The sequence below is a fragment of the Aythya marila genome (assembly GCF_965140915.1).
Source record: "Aythya marila genome assembly, chromosome: 2".
Classification (NCBI taxonomy): Eukaryota; Metazoa; Chordata; class Aves; order Anseriformes; family Anatidae; genus Aythya; species Aythya marila.
The window spans coordinates 35855314-35875723 of record NC_139043.1 but is presented as its reverse complement, the minus strand read 5'-3'; positions in this window follow the sequence as shown (position 1 = coordinate 35875723).

Genomic DNA, 20410 nt, shown 5'->3' with positions numbered 1-20410 from the left:
GAACTTTTAAAATCTCGCCTTACCATGCAGTCATTTTCAAAGCGAACACAGCATGACTGACCAAAACAAATCTGTTTGCTTTTTTTATTATAATTTTGGTTGTGATATTTTATTAGTGGGGACTGCGATACCCCAGAGGAGTAACAGTCGGCTGGTTGTGGCACTTCTGGTATTTCCTAGCTTATACTCTGATTAACTCTGTTATATTAATAAAGTCCTTTTAATAAGTTTTCATGAGAGTAATTTCCTAGGGCTTTAAGGAAGGTGCAAGGAAAAACAAACTCCATCACATGGCGTCACACTGACACTCCTATGGGTCATCAGCAGAGCTGGACCTTTAGACCTCTGGCAAGTGAGTTAATGGAGTAACAGATAATACTACTAAGCTGTCATCCTTCTGGGAGACCAGTACTAGAAATATTTACCATTTTTTTTAGTTATTTGCTGACAGAGGAATAGCGAGCCTTGGAGTAAGAACTCAGGTACCACTTGTGGTTCTGTAAGCATCTTCCTCATCTTCTCCTCTTCTCAAGCACAACCCTTTGCCAGGTTTCCTGCAGCCTCCCTGTCAGACTGCAGTATCCTCCAACCCCAGGACCCTCATCCCTCAGCTAGGCAGCTTGTTGCCTTCTGCCTTGTCTTCACAGATACTTTTCCACATTTCCTCACCAGCCTCCAATGCCAAATTGTCTGTATTAAAACCACTGTTCCACTTTCCCCCAAACATCCTTTCCTCCCTCTTCCATAAAGCCAGAAAGGACGGTCGCTGATGCTGAACTATCCTGGCTTAACCTTTGCCTTTACCTTGGTACACAACTCTGACCAGAGGTAGGGTGGTGGGGTTTTTTTGGAAATATGGTGATACATGGTTTTTGAATCTTCATGGCAATTCCTAGGTCACTGAAATGGATGCCTCTAGTGGATAATTGTTCATTTTAACAATTCTCTAATATTATTTTTCTACCTGTAGTCCTTGCCACTTTCAATTCAAAGCAAAGGTAAGATGATGATATATGAGGTACAAACCAGGTTAACACAATCAAAAGGGAATTTCTAATTTCTTTGTAACTTGGCTCACAGCATTTCTTATCCAGCAGAGAGCATAAACTGCACATAGATTCCCATATATGCCTGGCCCCTTGCACAGTCCTTTGATCTTTGACAGGAATCTTCAGACAGCCTTTGGACTGGGAGACATTCTCTTACAGTTATGGATATATATTTAATTTTTTTTTTTCCTGCAGTAAACACTTGATCCAGCTGGGGGAGGTTTTCTTATTTTTAAAATGACATGAAGCCCTCAGAAGGAGATGAAAGTACATCACCGTGGCTTTGTACTTGTGGGAATATTAGCCATTTTTAATTATCTGGAATAAAATAAAAATGGAAATACAGAGAACATGATGCATAGTAAGCAGTCACAGACCTGAAAGACATGTATTACTCATGAACACAGGATCAAACGGTTGCTTTTCCTGCCCTGTACAAAGTGTTCCTGACATGAATATACTCCTCAGTGAACAATTACTGTATTTACTGCACTGGTGACCTTGATGCTGATTCCTCACCTCTTCCCATAATTTATTTGGTTAAAATTTAAGGAGTGATTAGGACATTTTCTCCTATGATGCCTTACCACACTTTTTCATCTCTATGGGGCTAAATCCAAAGAAATTCTTACTCTTGTCTCCACACCCTACCTCACAGTGAGATTTTTGTTAAATCTAGCTCCTTAAAACAGACTTTTTCTTCCAGCCTGGGAGGCATGAGACCCTGCTCAAGTGTAGCATAAGAAAACACAGTTTGCAAATTGTCACCTTATTCCTTCCATTCATCATGCAGATTTCCTTGTGCAGAGCCCCACATCTCCAGGGCTTCCATGCACCAGAGTGCCATCACAGCTGCCTTCTGTTGGACCTGCATGGGACAGAGCTACAAGAAAGCAGAGAAATTAAACCCTTTCCTTCTCTGACTACAGCTGAGAGGTTTCAAGAAATTGCTATTGAGAAATGCGTCAACATACTGTTGATGTCTTTGGCCCAGTGAGCAATGATCTAATTTCTGTTTAACTGGCCAGCAGCCAAGTTAATTTTGATCAAGTTTGACACATTGTTTGTTTCTTATAATGACCAACTCATCCTAATAAACGTGAACTATAACAGCCCTCAGTTTGGGATTAATCCTGCAAGATGTTGCACACTGAGTGGGAGGGGATGTACTCTATTCCACCTACCTCATTCTTTGTGTCATCAGATCACATGATTTATCTGAACCTGATCTGACAATTCATTCATGAAGTCCTACACTGTAAATGGAGAAATATATACAGAAAAATACGGTTTTTATCATTCATTGAAGAAGCAGAAATAAATCATACACAGTGATCCTAATTCACATCTGCAGTACTTCAGACTTAGGTCAATCCATTATCCAACTCAAACCTGTTATGAAATGGTCTTCCAATTATTTCTCTAGTTTACTTACATTTCAGATCTCTCAGTCAGACACAAATGTATCTAGCCTACTTCTTTCTGAGAAAAAAAAAAATCTGCATTAACTTAATCAGTAGCAGCACACTGCATGACACAACTAAGAAAATCACTGGAATTAGTTAAAATAATAAAAATACATTATGTCCCTCATTAAAGGTCTTTACAAGAGTAACCAAAATTGAAGGAAATAGTTGAGAGATCACGGTCAACAGATGTTTCATTTTTAGACATTTTATTTCTAGTTCTCAATCATTTTAGATGTTATACTTAAGGGTTAAAGGAGAAAGAGCAATGGGAAGAAGACAGAGATCTTCAGGGGAAAATTCATCAGTTAGTTAAATATATGGCATATGAGAAAAGAACGAACAGAACAGGGTTCTCCTGGAAATAAGTTAATAATAGTCTCTAGCCAATTTCTGGGGTAGGAACAGGCCTTCAGCATTCTGAATTTCTGACTGGTGACATGTTTCCAGAACCCTAGTGTACAAGCAGAAGAGGTTGTCATCTTCAATAGAAATGGCACTGACAAGAACCGCTCACAGCATACCAAGAGGTTATGTTTTGTCCCTCAGCGCCTCCAGGTTCACAGCAACTTAGTTGGGCATGTAGCTAAGAGCCCTCATGTAGTCAATGGGGGAAAAAGCAAGGAACCCTCTGGAGAATGAGGTCAATTCTCTGTGGGATAAGAGTAGTGTATTTGTTTTGTTTGGGTTTTGTTTGTTTTTTTTTGTTTTTTTTTGTTTTTTTCAGCCCACAGGTAGGGCAATGTCATTTGACTTACCTCAATGAAAAATAAAAGAACATTAGGAGAAGTAAGATGACATATCACTTATGGACAGTGCAAAGACAAGAAGGGAAGCTTTTCCGTCTTCTCAGTTTAACTTCTGACCTGACAGATACCCAGTGCCTGAAACATCTGGAGTCAAAGATGGAAAAGGGAGCATGTCAAAAAGACAAGGTCCTTCTTTGTGGGGACTCTTCAGACTCCCCTTCACTACATAAAGTGGAGGAGTCCACCTACCCCTTTTTCATTACAAGCTTTGTTAATAAAAAAACAAAATTGGACAATAAAAGCACACTTTCGCCTGATGCTCTGTTTTCTCTTCCTTTCCCTCTCTCTGGCCCCACCTGTACTAACACAGTCACACTTTCAGTAGCCCTTACTGGAACCAATGCCAGCTTTCAGTTTTTATTAAGAAGGTTAAATCAGGAGTTTATAATAGTCCTTTTATACTTTTAATGTTGCCCATTTTACTGCTGCTTTAACATTCACTGCCCAGACCTGGCTTGTATTCCATGTTCCCAGATCTGAACAACAGAACACCCCTATTAATTTAACCATGTCCTTTCTATTCCTATGGTTCTTAAGCAATACAGCTGTGATTTTGTCTTAGTTTCCCTGTCACACTTAAACAACAACCAAATCCATACATGCAACAACTACAAATGGAGAAAAGGAGAATTTGCGGCTTCTGGTGGCCTAAAGAAAATTGCTGTGCTACACTGCTTTAGCACTACCAGCAGAGAAGATGTGTCTTGTACCGAAGTGGAATGAATGGTCCTTGGGTACACTCAAGACCTTGACAAGCCCTGGATAAGGCTCACCCAGCCATACTGGTTCTTTAAGGTTCTGGTACTGACTCTGACTGAAAACCAGGCTCCAACTGTTTTCCTTACACATTTCATTATCTGCTCCCACTCATGCATTTTTTGGGTTTCTGTGTGGTTCATCTGCTCATTGTTTCCCTCAGCCTGGTGAAGATGCCAGAGACAAAGGGACAGGGAGGAAAACAGAGAAAAAATCTTGTACATGTCTACTCACTGTGCTTTGGTGATGGGCTGCAAGATGCTTCTCTGTGCAGCTGATTATAGAGCCAACTTTTCAAAAGTATTTAGGCTTCTAAAACCAGAAGTGGCTAGCATTTTTTCTCTGAGGTACTTTGCTACTAAGTTGGGATTGGTATTATGGTTAGTGGATGTAGCAGCATCCAAGCTTCAACTCAAACAGGAATTCAGGCCAAAACTGAGATTCAGAAAGCCCCTATTCAGATGCTGTTCTCTGAGGTGCCTAAGCTTCTACTGGTGGTACACTTTGCTGCCACGGCCTTTCCTTGCGTTTAGCCATCCACCTGTGTTTGCTGGTATTCACAACCTCAGAAAACTTGCCTGTCTGGAATAAAATGCCTGAAACAAATATTGATCGAGTTTGTGATGCAAGCCACTCCTTAGGCACACTGTTGCTTAAGTCAGGTCAAAGATTCATTGGGCTCTTTGTAAGGTTAGAAATATCGGAGGGAAAACATTTGTGCAGCACTGCTCCCGCCTGGAGATTGCTCCTGCTCTGGGGTTACGCACTGATGTACCTCTCCGCCCTCACCGCACTAATGAAAACAAATAGTGTGGTTGAGTGTGACCTCCCCTCACGTAGAAAGCAAGCACCACTGTGTACCTAAATGGCAATATATTAACATCATTATCGTATTTAATATAGTCAACGCCACCACTAATCAGTAAAGCCACCAGCAGCATTATGTTCTTTTCTAAGTGACAGGTTTGTCAATAGAATAAAAAAAGCCTTTCCATCTCGGCATGGCAACATAAATAAAGGGATCTTAATGGAATACCTAAAATAACAACAGGCAGAAAGGAGATCTCTCTTACTAAGAAAAAATGTTCAGTTATTGACTAATTTGCTGTAAATCTGTCTTTTCCTTTCTAATCAATCGTTAACAATCAAAGGCCACCTGGCTTAATTGAGCTTAATTTTCAGGAAGCCTGATCTGGCATTCCTCGCACAGTGCTTGGCTGAAGTGAATGAAGAACTACAAAAACAATAGAGCTGGTAAAGAAAATCTGACATTAAAACAACTATTTAAGCATCCACAAAAAAAAAAAGCTTTTTTTTCAGTAGCATCCACAAAATATGAAAGTTGGTCATCATTTGATAAGCTAACAACAATACATTTTTTTCTTCTCCTAAGTGCTTTTAAAAAGTGAACCTACACACCCAAAATCACAGCTGTACCTATTTTTTAAATTTGAAAAGCAACAGGCTGTAATATGACCACTTAGTTACTGAAGAGAGCAGTTTTGTACAACCACCATCTTAAACGTATCCTTTGGTATGTGGGTCATGGCCTTAGAAAGGTTTTAGAGGATTTCAGCCTGACAGCATAAATGAATATCCTAGACAACAATCCTCTTTGGCACCAGGAAATATTTTATTGAAAGGTTAATTAGAGCCCTATCAGCTTTCTCCCTCTTCTGTGGGAAGATCTCCTCCTGGCTCCATCTTCCTTACAGAAGCAGAAGAGCAGCTCCAATCCTTGTTTCTCTTGGGATATGACATGGTTTACAGGGGGTGAAGGTTTGGGGGGCCTGGTCCTGGGGTCATTGCTTGTCTGACTAGACATTGCTCAGGGATGAAGCCTTTGTTTTATATTCTGCCTGAGTAATTGTAATAAATATTGATAGGTGTGCTCTGTTATTAATTTATTTTGGGCAGAGTGTGTCTGTGAAGCTGCAGAATGACCTTGACAGGAAGCAGTGCTTACCAGGCATAAGTATCTCCGCTGAGGGCATGGCAAAGACCAACACACCCTGTCAATACAGTTGAAAGACAATGCCAGCAGTGGTAGCTTCTTTGGTACTGCAGAAATATAAGGTTTTGCTCAAAGACAGAAACGTAAAAGTAATCCTTAAGTATTTATCAGGATTTCTCCTAAATTATATCATCAAAAGATATAACAACACCAGAGAATGACCTGAAGCATTTCATTCATCTGCAAGGACAGGACATGCCACTTCCAACCTGGTCTCCTTTTTCAGGATTGAGCCATGGGTCTAGGCTTTCCTGCAGGTGTGGTACTGATTTCACAGCTGCTCAGGGCCATGCCCTGTGTGTGTGGAATACCACAGAGATCCTGTCTCTATAGGCACAGACCACTGTTTGGCCAAGTCTCTTTATAAGATCAAGGCTTTAATCTCAATTTCAGTTTCCTCCATAAAATTTGTATGCAAATATTTTCCTAGCTCACAGAGCTATTATGAATGAGATTGCCCTCTGGGTGGTTGCCATTTAGCTTGGCTGCCTTTACTGTAGACTTTACTGGTTGGCATCAGAGGCGTTCTGCATGTACAGACCCATCTGCAGCTGTAGCAGCCATTTTTCCCCAGCTCCGCCAGGTATTTTTGCATGTCAGAGGTGGCAACCTATTTGTAGCTCTTTGTTCATCAAGGTACTTCAAGTATATGCACAGCCCCTTTATTTGCAGCATCGCTGAGACTCAGAAAACATTTCTTTCCTCTTCCCCAGCACCCAAGAGGAAACGCCTTGTGCAAAACTTTTCCTATGTTGGTTAGTAATCAGTGGAGGGGTTGATTTTTCTTCTCTGTACCTGACAAGATCAGCCCTTCAGTCCAGAAATATGTTACTATTAACTCATACATCATCTCCCCAAACTAACTGTTAATCTAAAAGGCCAAAAAAGTTGTGCTTTATGTTAAGGTTCTATTTATGAGTAACTGATAAAGGACTAATAAACGGTTAATAGATGTAATAATTTGTTAATTGAGTATTACAAAGACCAACAGGTTAATTGCTTTCAAATAACCATGGCTTAAAACTGTTTATAACCCCGTCTGCTGATGTCCTTCATATGTACATTTCATCTAAGCCATAATACATAACTCTGGTGGCTGTGATATGTGTATATATTTAGTCACTACTTTTAGTGCCTCAATTATGGAAGTTTGCAACCCACATTTTTTTAAAACACACAAAAGCACACACAAATCAAACCAAAATAGTATGAGGCTAGTGGAGTAGCTTTTAGCTCAGATTCTCGACAGTAGCGAGGCATTTTTGAGAATGAATAGTTTGTGTCTTCTCACATTAGGTATAACAACTGCATTTCCTATGAGGCTTTGCATCTCCTCAGTGTTTCTCCAAGGTAGCGTCATTCCACTAATGACAAACTGAGATGAGACTTGTGCGTAGTCCAGAGAATCATGTCAGTTGCACCCTCCTTATCTGCTAGGTATCTAAGCGTACTTTTGGTTGATAAATATATACTGTTGGAAGTAAAATCACCAAATTTTCCCCTCCTCCATATTAGCTTTATTATAGCAATGCGTGCAGAAGTTTCAGAGCTACCTATCAAGGGAGACCAAACAGGCGATGGGACAGAATGGCCATGTACTTCCTGAACAGACCTAATACCACTGGTTTTCTGGTCATGACCTGCATGTCCCACCTCCAATGCACCATGGATCCTACTGTACTGGACATACTTCTCTTGATCTGTACTTCCTGTATGTGTTCTTGCTGCATTGCCCACTTTTACCCAAACAGTGTAAAGGAGCCATACTGCACTGAAAAATCTCATGCATGCTTTTTCAGCTCTGATGTGGGGCTAAGACCTACCTTGAGTAGCGAATATCTCCACTCAAACCAGCATGATGCTTCTGCAGTAATGGAGATGAGGTTTTGGGGTGACTTTGGCAGAAACAGAGCAGGTGAAACCCAAAACCACTCAGTGAAGATTTCATGTCTCTCTTTTTTAAAATTATCCAGTGTTGTTGAACTACTAGCCTTCATTTGGTATTGCAGATTTCCAGCAGCCAAATGCTAACATTTATTCCCATCCTTGTAGCGAAGCAGTTCATTAGGCATGACAGCAATGCTAGGACACTGACACAATCACAGTAGCATTCTGCAAAAACGAGGAGAGCACCTTAGCACACCCACACCAGCACAACCCACGTAGTCTGCTATCCATGCTGAAAAGACAACTGTTCCATTTTAAGACTATTCCTGTATTTTGCTTCATTCTAAGCAGAAAGAGAGAAGTTTATATTAAACAAATGCTCACTTTCATTCACTTCCCTCTTCACATCAGTCACTGTCAGCTTGATATAGAAAATATGGCTGTTAATAGCTTTCAGTGGAACAAACATTTGCATAACTGTTACCTCAGAGCCCATAACTCTGAGCTAATTGGCTGATGGTGATTAAAATGATTAAGTGACTGTAATTTATATGATTAACCAATTAAGCCATTCTCCTATGATTGGCCCAGGGTAGGCTTTGGGATGTGAGCTTGTTTCCCAGCATGCATGCCGATAGTGTATGATATTAAATATTCTTTTAAATACTTGCCGATGTTCCTGCCAACAGCACTCAAGGTGCTTTAAAGGTATTTTAATTATCCCACATCATTCGTGTAGCACAGAGAGCTGTAAGTTGAAGGCAACACATGAATTATTAAAAAAATAAATCTAGCACCAGCTAGGATACAACAGAATTACTGAAGGCAGTAACTAGGACAGTGAGTTTGATCATCCAGAACTGATAGATGACTGACTGGTGTAAATGGGTATGATATCGCTGCCTTGAACAAAAGTTATGCTGATTTACCCCAGCATGACGTCTAGATTGCGATCCATGAAAACTGAAAGTCCACCAGCAGGTCTGAAAAAAAAGGTAGAGGGTAATAATTGTAATGCCTTTTAGGTAAAAGAAGTGAATGGACTTGGTTAATTTGTAACCGCTTCCATTAGGAGGGCATTTGCCAAGGGAGCGTATGTTATTTGAGTGAGCGAGCTCTGGTTCTTGAAGGAGCTAGGCAGGTGGGCAGGAAGCAATAATTAAGCATATTCTTTGTTAATCTCCTGCTAGGTACACTGAAGGGAAAACTTGCTGTGATTTCATCCCCCTCTTCCCACCCCCCTCCCACCTTCCTGTGGGTTGCTGTTGCTGAAACGAGGGACTGCTGCATTCCCTGCTTTTCCCCCTCTCACCTCCTACCAGCAGACAGTTTAATTCCATGCTTCCTGAGGCTAAACACATCACCTTCCTTCACATTACTTTCAATTTCAGCTGATGTGTGTCCTGAAATCTTAAATCCGTTGCCAGTTAACCTGGGCTATCTGTTCTGATGCTGTAACACTCTAGGCTTTTAAGAGATGAGAGCAATACGTGTTTCTTCTCAGTATACTTCAGAGCAGATTGCTATTTCCTGTGTGTTTTCTCATCTTTCTTGATGGTTATTAAAAGTCAACATAATAAAGATTGCTAGTATTTTACTGTCACGCAGGTTAACTACTTCCATGTGCAGGTTTGTCCTGAGTGGTGGCCTTGGCAAACGGGCAAATATTGCACAATATTGTTGTTGCTGCTCCTGCTACTAAGCTGCATTAAGCATCATTGTGAGGCATGGGGCATTCCCAGTGCTCAGGTGGATAGTTTTCTGGGATACATTGTGGTGGTTTTTTTTTTTTTTAGGAAACAAAGGTTTGAAAAGATGACTGTTTCTTGAAGGATACCAAAAATCTGAACAACTGCTTTTAACCTGAATCAAAAAAGTTTTGGCAGGTTGGCTCTAGTGTCAGTATTTCTGTTTTACGGTATGCTGCAGTGAAATTAAACGAATTGCCAAACCTCTCATGCTGGGCCTATGGCAGAGCCAGAAATCTATCCCCAGTGCTGCCTGTTGGATGACATTGACTCCGTCTTGCTCACACAATGTGCCCGGTAGAGCTCAAGGGATGTTTGTGAAACTGGTCGTGAGACTTCAATCCTCGGGGGTAGCATGGCACATGTGTGTGTTTGTGCATCCATCTATCCATCCATCTAGCTCATTACTGACTTGTTGTAACCACTTTAGACTTGACCCTGGGAAATGTTATGAAAACCTCCATCTCCCACTGAAGTGAATAGCTATAACTTAACAAAAATGAGGGCAGTAGTTAAGGCTGAGGCTGGGGCACAGGAGATGCCTCCTCAGATGCTGTGCATGACCTTGGCCCGTCACCTCACCCCTCTTTGCATCAGTTCCCTGCAGTTAAAAGGAGGCATCGCACTTTCATCACTCCCAGCATAGCTTAAGGACAAGGCCATTAATATACATAATGCACTCGCATAGTACCAGGATGACCTCCATGGAAAAGCTTATAAATAAACATAAATAAGGACCTGATGAGTAAAAGGCTGGGTCCTGCCCAGGCTTCAGTGAGACTTAAAAAGACCACACAGAAAATGCATCTTAAAATAGACCATTTGAAGGTCATAGCCTCCTACCCTTACCTGTCAAGACCTGAGCGGAGGCTTTGCCTGCGAAATGATGGCCCAGCTGATGACATCAGCACTCTACATGCAGGTTTTGGCAGGTGTTAGCCATTCGTTTCACCTCTGCAACTGTTCATCCAGGAATCTCTTTGGAGTCATGACTCACGATGTGCCTCTGTGGCAACTACCATTTAGCTGCATGAAAAAAAAAACTTATTTCTGCTAAAGATCTGCTGCCGTGATATCAGAACTTGAGAAAAAGCAGAGCTTCTGACTGAATTTTTTTTTTTTTTGGCAGGTTATAAATATTAAAAGATGGTAAAATTTTAAACCTCATTTTTAGGTATCTATCTGCAGCCAAATCCTGTTGGCCTAAGGGATCAATCAATGAAACAACATTACATAGAAATGCTGAATTCATGTTATCCTGGATAATCTATATCTCAAAAATGAGACTGAGCTCTTAAATGACCTGCACATGGATTTGATCTGCTCCTCCCTTTTAACTTGCACTTCAGTAGCCTGGCTTTAAAAAAATTAACTGTTTCAGTAATGTGGGAGTCCTTTCATTCCTACAGTCTTCTGATTAGTTCCAATAAAACTGGATAGTAATAAAGTTAAAATCCATTAGTGGGTACAGGACACACAACAGAACTCATGCTGGTATTTAAAAAAAATGTAGAACCATTATAGCCTTCTGTGCAATTTTGACTTCAGTACAAACATTTTGTGTTGTGTTTTTTTTGTTGTTGTTGTATGTTTTTTGTTTTGTTTTGTTTTGTTTTTCTTCATTGTTTGTTTTTACTTTTATTTTTATTTTTTAACTTTATTTCAAACCTCAGCAGAGTGGGTCTCATTTTCCCATATAGTAGTATAAAAATTATTCTGGCAGAGCACTGCAATAGTGACTCAAAATACAACTGTTGAAAACTAAACAAAAATCACAGAGGTACCTCAAATAAGAATTGGAATGATTTTGAACACCTAAGACTTAATCTAAGTGTAAGGTAGTGGAAGAGAAGCCTTAGTGAGATCCTTAGTGAGAAATTGTTGATACTGAGGACCCAGTGTCCATGTCATATCAGGGAGACAAATTGAGGAGCTTTCAGACCAGCAATGCTCCTGTGCAGTAGGCATCCATGAGTGACTGGAGTGCTCTGTGCTCTCTGGAGGACACTTTTCAGTTTGGTTTCACTAAAAATGGTCCAGGTTTTGTGAAGAGGCAGACTCAATGATCCCTTCTGGGGCTAAACAGCAGGACAATGCTGCTGGGCAAAATGGTGCAAAATTGCTCTTTTCAGCCCTTGGTTCCTAATGGTGGTTCCCAGTCATCAGATCACAATTCTCCTTGCATGACTCTGAGTTTAGCTCTGCCCTAGTGTGTGTTTGCATCAGGTCTGCTCCCTATCTCGACAAGGAGGCATGATGAGTCTCCCAACCCTCAGGAGTAGGGTTAGGTTCCTCACAAAAGGCTTTTTTATTTGAAGATACTTTATAGAAGAATTGCCCCTTTTCTGCAGCAGGCTAGCCTCCCCAGGAAGGATGGGACCAGGTTAGATAACCACCTGGCCCAAGGGGTTCAAAAACCTCATCTCCCCCATCACCTCACAGAACTATATTATGGTTGGAAGGGACCTCTGGAGGTCATCTTGTCCAGCCCCCCCCTGCTCAAGCAGGGCCACCCAGAGCAGGTTGCTCCGGACAATGCCAAGATGGCTTCTGAATATCTCCAAGGAGGGAGACTCCACAACCTCTCTGGACAACCCATGCCAGTGTTCAGTCACCTACACAGTGAAAAAGGTGTTCCCTGATACTCAAATTGCACTTTACGTGTTCCAGTTTGTGCCTATAGCCTCTTGTCCTGGCAATGGGCACAACTAAAAAGAGTCTTGGCAACCCGCAGGCCTCCAGGGGACATTTCCTCAGGTTTTTAGCATCCCAGCTGAGGAAAACAGCCCTGGCTTTCTCTTTCTCTGGTTAAATACTCTAACCACTAAACACCTACACAAAAGGACAGGCATCCTCAAACCTCCACCAGCAGCTGGGTTTTAAAAGGGAAGACAGATTAACACAGTGCATAGATGAAGTACAAACCTCTGACAAGTGCTTGGATCAGAGGGTTTCCTCACAGGAAAAACAGTAGACTTTCTCCTCCTGAGGAATAATTGGAGGCCTGGCAGGTGTGCCTGGTGCTTAAAATAAAATAAAAAATTCCATGACTGCACTTCTCAGTGAAGTCCTCTTTTCCTGGATGAAAATCAATTAACTCTTCACTGTGCCTTGAGGCTAACAGACAGGAAAGAGATTAACAACAGGAAAGGAGACTTCAAATTTATTGTACAGCAGCATAGGTCTCCCCATACTTGATCCACTCCATGAGTCGTCTAATCGAGGGTCCTGTCTGTACCATGAAAGTCCAAGGTGTTTAAGCACATGCTTAACTTTAGCTATGGGAAGATTTTCAACAGCCTAAGTGGAAGTCTGGCATTCACCTCTCCTCCCCCCAGCTTTGAATGGGAGTTACACACCTCGTTGTTCTCTACCCCTTTGAAAATTTCCACTCAACATGTTTTCCTAAAGAGTGACAAACTGCTGGGCTTATGGAGTAACTGCTCCATTAGGGATGCCGCTTGTTAGCCTCTGACATCTGCCGGCTGGCTTTTGTCCTTGGGTATCAGGATTTATTTGCGTGCTTAAGAAAAAATATTTTTTAAAATTCAGCTTAAGTTGATGCTACACATTCTTTTAGGCAATATATGTCTTAACTTTTTCAGTGCTATCAAGTACTTAGTTAAAATGAGGGTCTGTCACATACACACACACAAAGTTGCCCTTTAATTTTATTGATTACCTTTCATTTTTTAATTAAGATATATGGTAAACAAAGCTACGCAGTGTCCCATCTTCTTTATAGGATCATGTCTGGTATATCGTATTATAAGTGTTCATCTTCTCCATAATGTAAATCCTTTCAAAATAAGAAGCTTTTACATACTTCTTATCATCCTTAGCTATTTCCAAGTTACCCAATTTCTTTTAAGTCATACTTCAGATTGGAAAAAAAAGTATCCTAGTAAGATTTATATCCTGCCATTTTTCTGGTCTCTATCCTCTCTTTTTTTTTTTTTTCTTTTTTTTTTTCCATATTTCAGGTAGTGCTGAGTGATAACAGAATATCTACAGTGGGATCAGAATCAGGTATGTTTGTATAGTTCATATTAATCTTTCCTATATGTATTACTTCATATTTATCACTTAGAATTATTATCAACATACTGCTTTTTCATCTAATTTGAATGGGACTCTATCTCCTGTTCCTAAATCATTTTGTCTTTTCTGGATAGACTGTATGATACGCAGGTGGTGATACCTGGTTTTGGTTCAACTAGAGCACAAATTGTAGTGAACAATCTGATCTCAATTTAGAAACATCAGGTGATAAAAAACTTTTTCCTTTATTGTCAGCCTGTAAGAGCTGTTGCAAGAGCTACCATTTTCACCATAAAATCTGCATGCTTCTAGTTTCACTTCTGCTTTTGTCTTCTGCTACCTGGATCTTTTTTCTTTCCTTCTTTTTTTTTTTTTTTTTTTGGTAGATGTTTATAAACTAAAGCTATGTTAGCATGTTAGCACTTAAATTTCACCTTCATAAGCTAAATATAAGGAATTTATTTCATAAGCCAAACTCTCCAGGCCTCAGATTATCCTTGTAGATATTTTCTTAACTCTTAACCAATGCTTACGTATCCTCATTGAGGAAAGACTGATAAAGAGACACAATATGATACAACTGAAATGATTCTAGACAATATTACACTCTTATTCACAGTTATATATCAAAATATCACATAATCTTTTTTGGCAATAGTTTTATATTGAGAAATCATATTTAGTTATCTGTCTGCTGTGACTTCTCAGTCTTTTCCAAAACAACATTTCTAAGTGTTAACAGTATACTCTACATTTCCTTCTACATATATGACCTTATAAATGATTATGTTATACTGCATACTTTTTCATCACATTATCAAGATTACAGTAGCACCTGACCTGCCCATGTTATAATAATTTTCTTATAAAGAAATGTACATTCTTATTGGACATGTTTCACAGTATTTCTTTGTGTACTAAATTAAAAAGTTCTTAACATAGAACCAATTCCCACAGAGCTCTGCCAGAAACACTCTCACATGTTCTTCATAATTCATTTAAAATTCTGCTTTGAGATAATACTGTTAGGTAATATTCAAGATCTTCAACTAAGACCTGATTTCAAATGACAGGACTGCAAGAAATGTGAATATCCTGTACCAAAGGGGTTAAAAAAATAAAATACAATAAAAAATGCTGGTAGTATTTTTCCTTTCAAAATTTGTCAGAGTAAAAAGTGATTGACTTTTTTAAAAAATCTATTACACAGTCATAATTCTACTAATGAAGAAAAAAATGTATGAATGAATACATGAATTTCAATAAAAAATAGGACTCACAGAGACCCAAGCTTCCCTTTTCCAGCCCCACGGGCCCTGCAGCTCTAAGCTTTGTCACTCACTGAACTCTAACCCTAATGGGAGAGGTGGTGTTGTATTTTAACCTGGCAAGCAGATAAGCACCATGCAGCCATTCGTTCACTCCTCACAAGTGGCATAGGGAAGAGAATCGGAAAAGGTACAAGGGCGAGAACTCGCTAGTTGAGATAAGGACAGTTTAATAAGAAGGGGGAGGGGGAAAATATATATATATATATATATATAAAGGTGATACACAACACAGCTGCTCACCACCAGCTGACCAATGCCCATCCCATCCCCAAGCAATGGCAGACCCCCAGCCAAGTCCCCAGATCTACTGTTCATCATGATGCCACATGGTGTGGGATATCCCTGTGGTCCTGGCTGTGTCACCTCCCAGCTCCTTGTGCACCCCCAGCCTCGTTGCTGGCTGGGCAGTGTGAGAAGCTGAAGACTCCTTGACTTAGTGCAAACACTGCTGAGCAACAGCTAAAATATTGCTGTGTTATCAACATTATTTTCCTCCTAAATCCAAAACACAGCACCGTATCAGCTACTAGAATATTAACTCAATCCCAGCTGAACTCAGGACAAGTGGGAACAGCTGTAGCTCATGGGAACCATCTCTGGTCCTCTAGAGGAGAAAGCAGTGAGCAGTGAAAGGTTTGTGCAGTCCCATCCTTCCCTTAGCTACGCTGACTACATTTTCTTTTGAATCTCTTTGAAATCTTATTTGTATTATATGCACCAATATGCTGAGTAGGAAGACATTTAAATATTGCCTATTTTCTTCCACATTCAATAAAACATTATGCATATTTATTTAAAGTTTGTCTCCTGCCTGTTTTGTGACTGTGGTCTTGCTTTATCTTGTCACCAAACTTACAGTCTTGAGAGCAGAGATGCTTCATAGAAGTTTGATTTTTTTTTCCAACTCCTTCCCCATACCAGCCAAAGCTTTAAGTTTCGGTTTACTCAACAGATCTTATGTACTTTAACCAAATAAATTTCATATTCTTCTTGTGCCTCTCCTCTGAGTACTTCTGCTTGCAAGAGTCTTGTCTCAGCTGGAATAGGTTAGGGAGATCAATATGGCAGGCATGCCTGCTTCCTTTATCCATACCTGGGCACACATACCAATGTTCCTCTGCTCTTTCCCTTCTTGTCTCTCTCTGCTGCTCCAATCCTGACACAATTTTTTAGAAACTACTGCTGAATACATTTCCCTGTAAGTTTTTCAAATGGCCTAATAGGGGCAATATTTTTCTCAACATCTTTCTGATATGTCAAGACACAAAGCCACAGAAATCTTTTTTCCTACAAAAATAGGTCAGATGTAATTTCAGAAAATGTCACCCTGCTTTCTGCTGAGAATAGGATGCTTAGCAAACTACATCTGTGTTAATTGAACAATTCTTCCCCTACTTAAGAAATATTAGACCCCAACGTGCGTGATTGCCTGTAACAACTAGAAGAGAGGTTTCAGGTGATTTCCCACTTTGCAACTGGCGTTTTATCTTTTTTATCTTGTTTAATAGGCAAAACATCTCATTGAAAAGGCAAATATATTTTCTTGGTATGCACAAGATAATTTGAGCCCTGATACCATCTTATGTGAAACCAGTTTTACAACCAACTCTGTTCAGCTGATTGCATATCTCTTTTGTAGCTCCCTTCTTCTTAACTGAGATGGGATTGAGGCTTAACTAACAAGAAAAGATAATTTATTTGGGCAAGATCATTTATTGGTATCAGTTGAGAGGACATAGGGGCCACTGGAATTGGAATGGGAATGGTACTGGTGGGGACGCATCCCCAGCAGTGCCTGAGGAGTCCCTGCAGGTCTATGCAAGTAAGACAAGTGCCTAAGTCATGCCCTTCTGCCTTCATCTGGACATCATCTGTCTCTTTTCCTTTTCACTTGCAGAGTGTGTAATTTATACAAAATACTGCTTAGCTTTACAGTATTTCTCATTCAAGAGGAAGGTTATATTCAAAACTTTGGTGTGAATGCAAAGGAAAGTGCTCAGTGAATTTAAGTAAATTGAAAGTAACAGGGAAGAAACACAAACATTTGACATGTTTCATGAGCTTTGGAGAGACAAAGGGACAAGGTGCAAGCTTCCATGCAAAATGTTAAACATCATCCGTCTTTGACCTAGAAAAGGGAAGGACAAGTGACAGAATATCCAAAATTAGAGTGTCTCAATGACAAAATGTGGTACCTATTCCAGACTCAGCTCCTAATTTGACTGCATGTTTGCATTTCACCTGTTCACAAAATGATTTTTCTAAGCTTTTATGAAATTTCCTTCTAAGTGTATATACTTGTCTTATTAGATAAAACAGATGTGTCATTCTTTAAAGGATTTCTAAATGCTCCCTACATCACTTTGAATAATTAGGCCACACCAGACAGAAGTACAAATCTTGTTACAGAAACCTTTATAATAAAATTTGACCTTAAATATTTATACAGCTTACTGTTTTAATTAACACAATCCAATCAGCCTAGAATGCAGGGCTCTATGAATGCACACCCTCCTATTCTGGGATTGGAGCTGCCTATATTCTCTAGAGTTGCCATGCAATGAAGACCTGTGCCCACAGCCTGAATGGTTCAGAGTTTACAGAGTTTCCATATGCTGAGCATCTAACTGCAGTACTAGTAGCTTCAGTTGCCTATAAAAGAATAATAAGGTGATGTTACACGTTGTTGCTTGTTTTTTTCCTGACATCAGCTACCTAGAACAAGAAAGGTCAGGAATGACCTTCCTCACTCTAGGTATCTTATAACCTTTGATTGCATGGATTACTTATTGTGGCAGAAGATCAATTAAACTGTCACAACCAAGTGCTCAAAGAAGAACTCCCTGAACAATAATGACCAAAAATAGTTACTGGAGACATGCAGTATCTTATAAAAACAGCAATACCCCCATTATGACCAATACACCCTTTGTTATAGCAGAGAGTCAAGATTACCTGGAGCACTGTGTTCAGCTCTGAGGCTTCCAGCACAAGAAGAACATGGATGTATTGGAATGAGTCCAGAGGAGGGCCACAGAAGTGATCAAGGGGCTGGAGTACCTTTCCTGTGAGAACAGGCTAGGGGAGTTGGGGTCGTTCATCCTGGAGAAGAGAAGGCTCTGGGGAGACCTTACAGCGGCCTTCCAGTACCTAAAGGGGGCCTACAGGAAAGCTGGGGAGGGACTCTTGGGCAGGGAGTGTAGTAATAGAATAAGTGGTAATGGCTTTAAACTAAAAGAGAGTAGGTTTAGATTAGATATAAGGAAGACGTTTTTTACTCAGAGGGTGGCAAAGCACTGGAACAGAGAAGTTGTGGATGGCCTATCCCTGGAGGTGTTGAAGGTCAGGCTAGATGGGGTTTTGGGCAACCTAATCTGGTGGGAGGTGTCCCTGCCCATGACAGGGGGTTGGAACCAGATGATACTTAAGGGATCCCTTCCAACCCAAACTATTCTATGATTCTATGATTAACATGTAAGAGGCAATCACTGCAGTGTCTTCTCCACATTGTCTACTCCAGCAATTATTTGTTGAACACAGGCAGGAGATGGAGCATGAATAGTGGTGAAACAACACACAATGCCTCTTTGATTCCCTAGCCATGCCACACTTGAAATGTGAAGCATTCTCAGAGCTGATGACTTCTTTGAGCTGCTTATACATTATCCTGCCTGGGCAGCAACCAAGTACTGTGCAACAGTACTTCATTATTTTAATTAAGCTTATTGCAAGAGTAATCATCATTGCCATCAGTATCAATCACCAGTAATATTTCCAGTGATGTCTGAAAGTGATGAAGGTACTAACTGACAATAAATAATAATGCTTCTGGCTTGAATTGACACTTCATTGGACTTTGCCAGGTTGCTCTAAATACTCTAGGGTTTGCAAATATATATATATTTATCTATGACAAAAGCCTGATCCACATGATATTTGTTTTGACTTCCCAAAAGGATATGTTCCTAATGTCTGCAAAATTTGTCCTTTTGGTTATGGCAGTTACCATATATGAAACACATTTTTAAAAATTAGAGAGGTCTCACTCCTCTGCTTTAGAAGTATTTTCCCACACACCCTTAATTAATTATAATTTGAGTAATTTCTATTTTCTTGGAAGAAGATACAACATAAACTTGTTTGGATTACAAAAATGCTTTTGCAATTATTAAGGAAAATTCTGATAAGATATCTTTCCACTTGCATCTAAATTATCCCACAACATCAAGATCTGATTGAAATGTATTGCTTAAATATTTACTGCAAACTACATGTATAAGTACATGACATGACAATTTTTGTCATTATGCTACTACGGTTTAAATACTCCTCTGGTTTGTGCTACAAATTTTCTTAGTTGGAAAAGGACATTTCTGATATTTTAGAAATGGCTTTCCTACTCTCATTTCTTTGGGTGATTGTTAATGCTCTTAGGATTATCATTTGGAATCCAAGAGGAGACACATACAATTGTTCCAGAAACATAAACCTTAAAATGTCAACATAATATTTCCAAGAAGATTCAAAATATTAATATTGTGGACAACAAGCCCAAATTATCTTTTTATTATTTCTCATAAAAAAATAAGAATAATCTAGGGCTATTCAAGAATGTCCATCTACCTCAGCAACAGCCAAGCTCAGCTATAAGGTCAGTTGAAAGCAGACAGTCCACCGTTCTTTTTTCCCTCTGTTCTTCTCTTGCTTCTCTGTCTATCCTACAAAAGACAGGCACTGAGCAGATGTCACTGGAGCCTTTGATGGGTGACAGCAGAGAAGCTTGTTTATTGCACCAAACATTAGACAATACTGACATTTTCCCAAATCAGATTTTCAGGAAGTTGAAAGCTTTATAATTTACACATATTGATAGGTAACACAGTGTAGAAATTCTCTTTAATGACACAAAGCAACATACACCCATTTGCAGGACAAGAACTCCTGTAAATACACAACACACAGTCTGCCAGGGAAAGTAGTCATTCAATAAGCTCTAAAAAGAAACCTGTTAGAAGCTGTCATCCAATGGGTGGAGTTTTATACAGCATTTAAAGCATGGCCACAAAGCCATCTTGCAGAGTATCTCTGGAACTATGGAGCTGCCAAACTGCTCAGTTGTCCCCAGGCAGGACAGATGTGGATCAGGACAACAGGGGCTCTCCCCAGCCAGGGACTGAAGGCACAGAAGTGTGCAAGCAGAACTGCATGGCTTCTCCATACTAATGGTATGAACATAATTTCAATGATCTATGCTATATGAAACTAAAGATTTCACTGGTTTTTAATGTTCTCCACATAAGTAGCTCAGT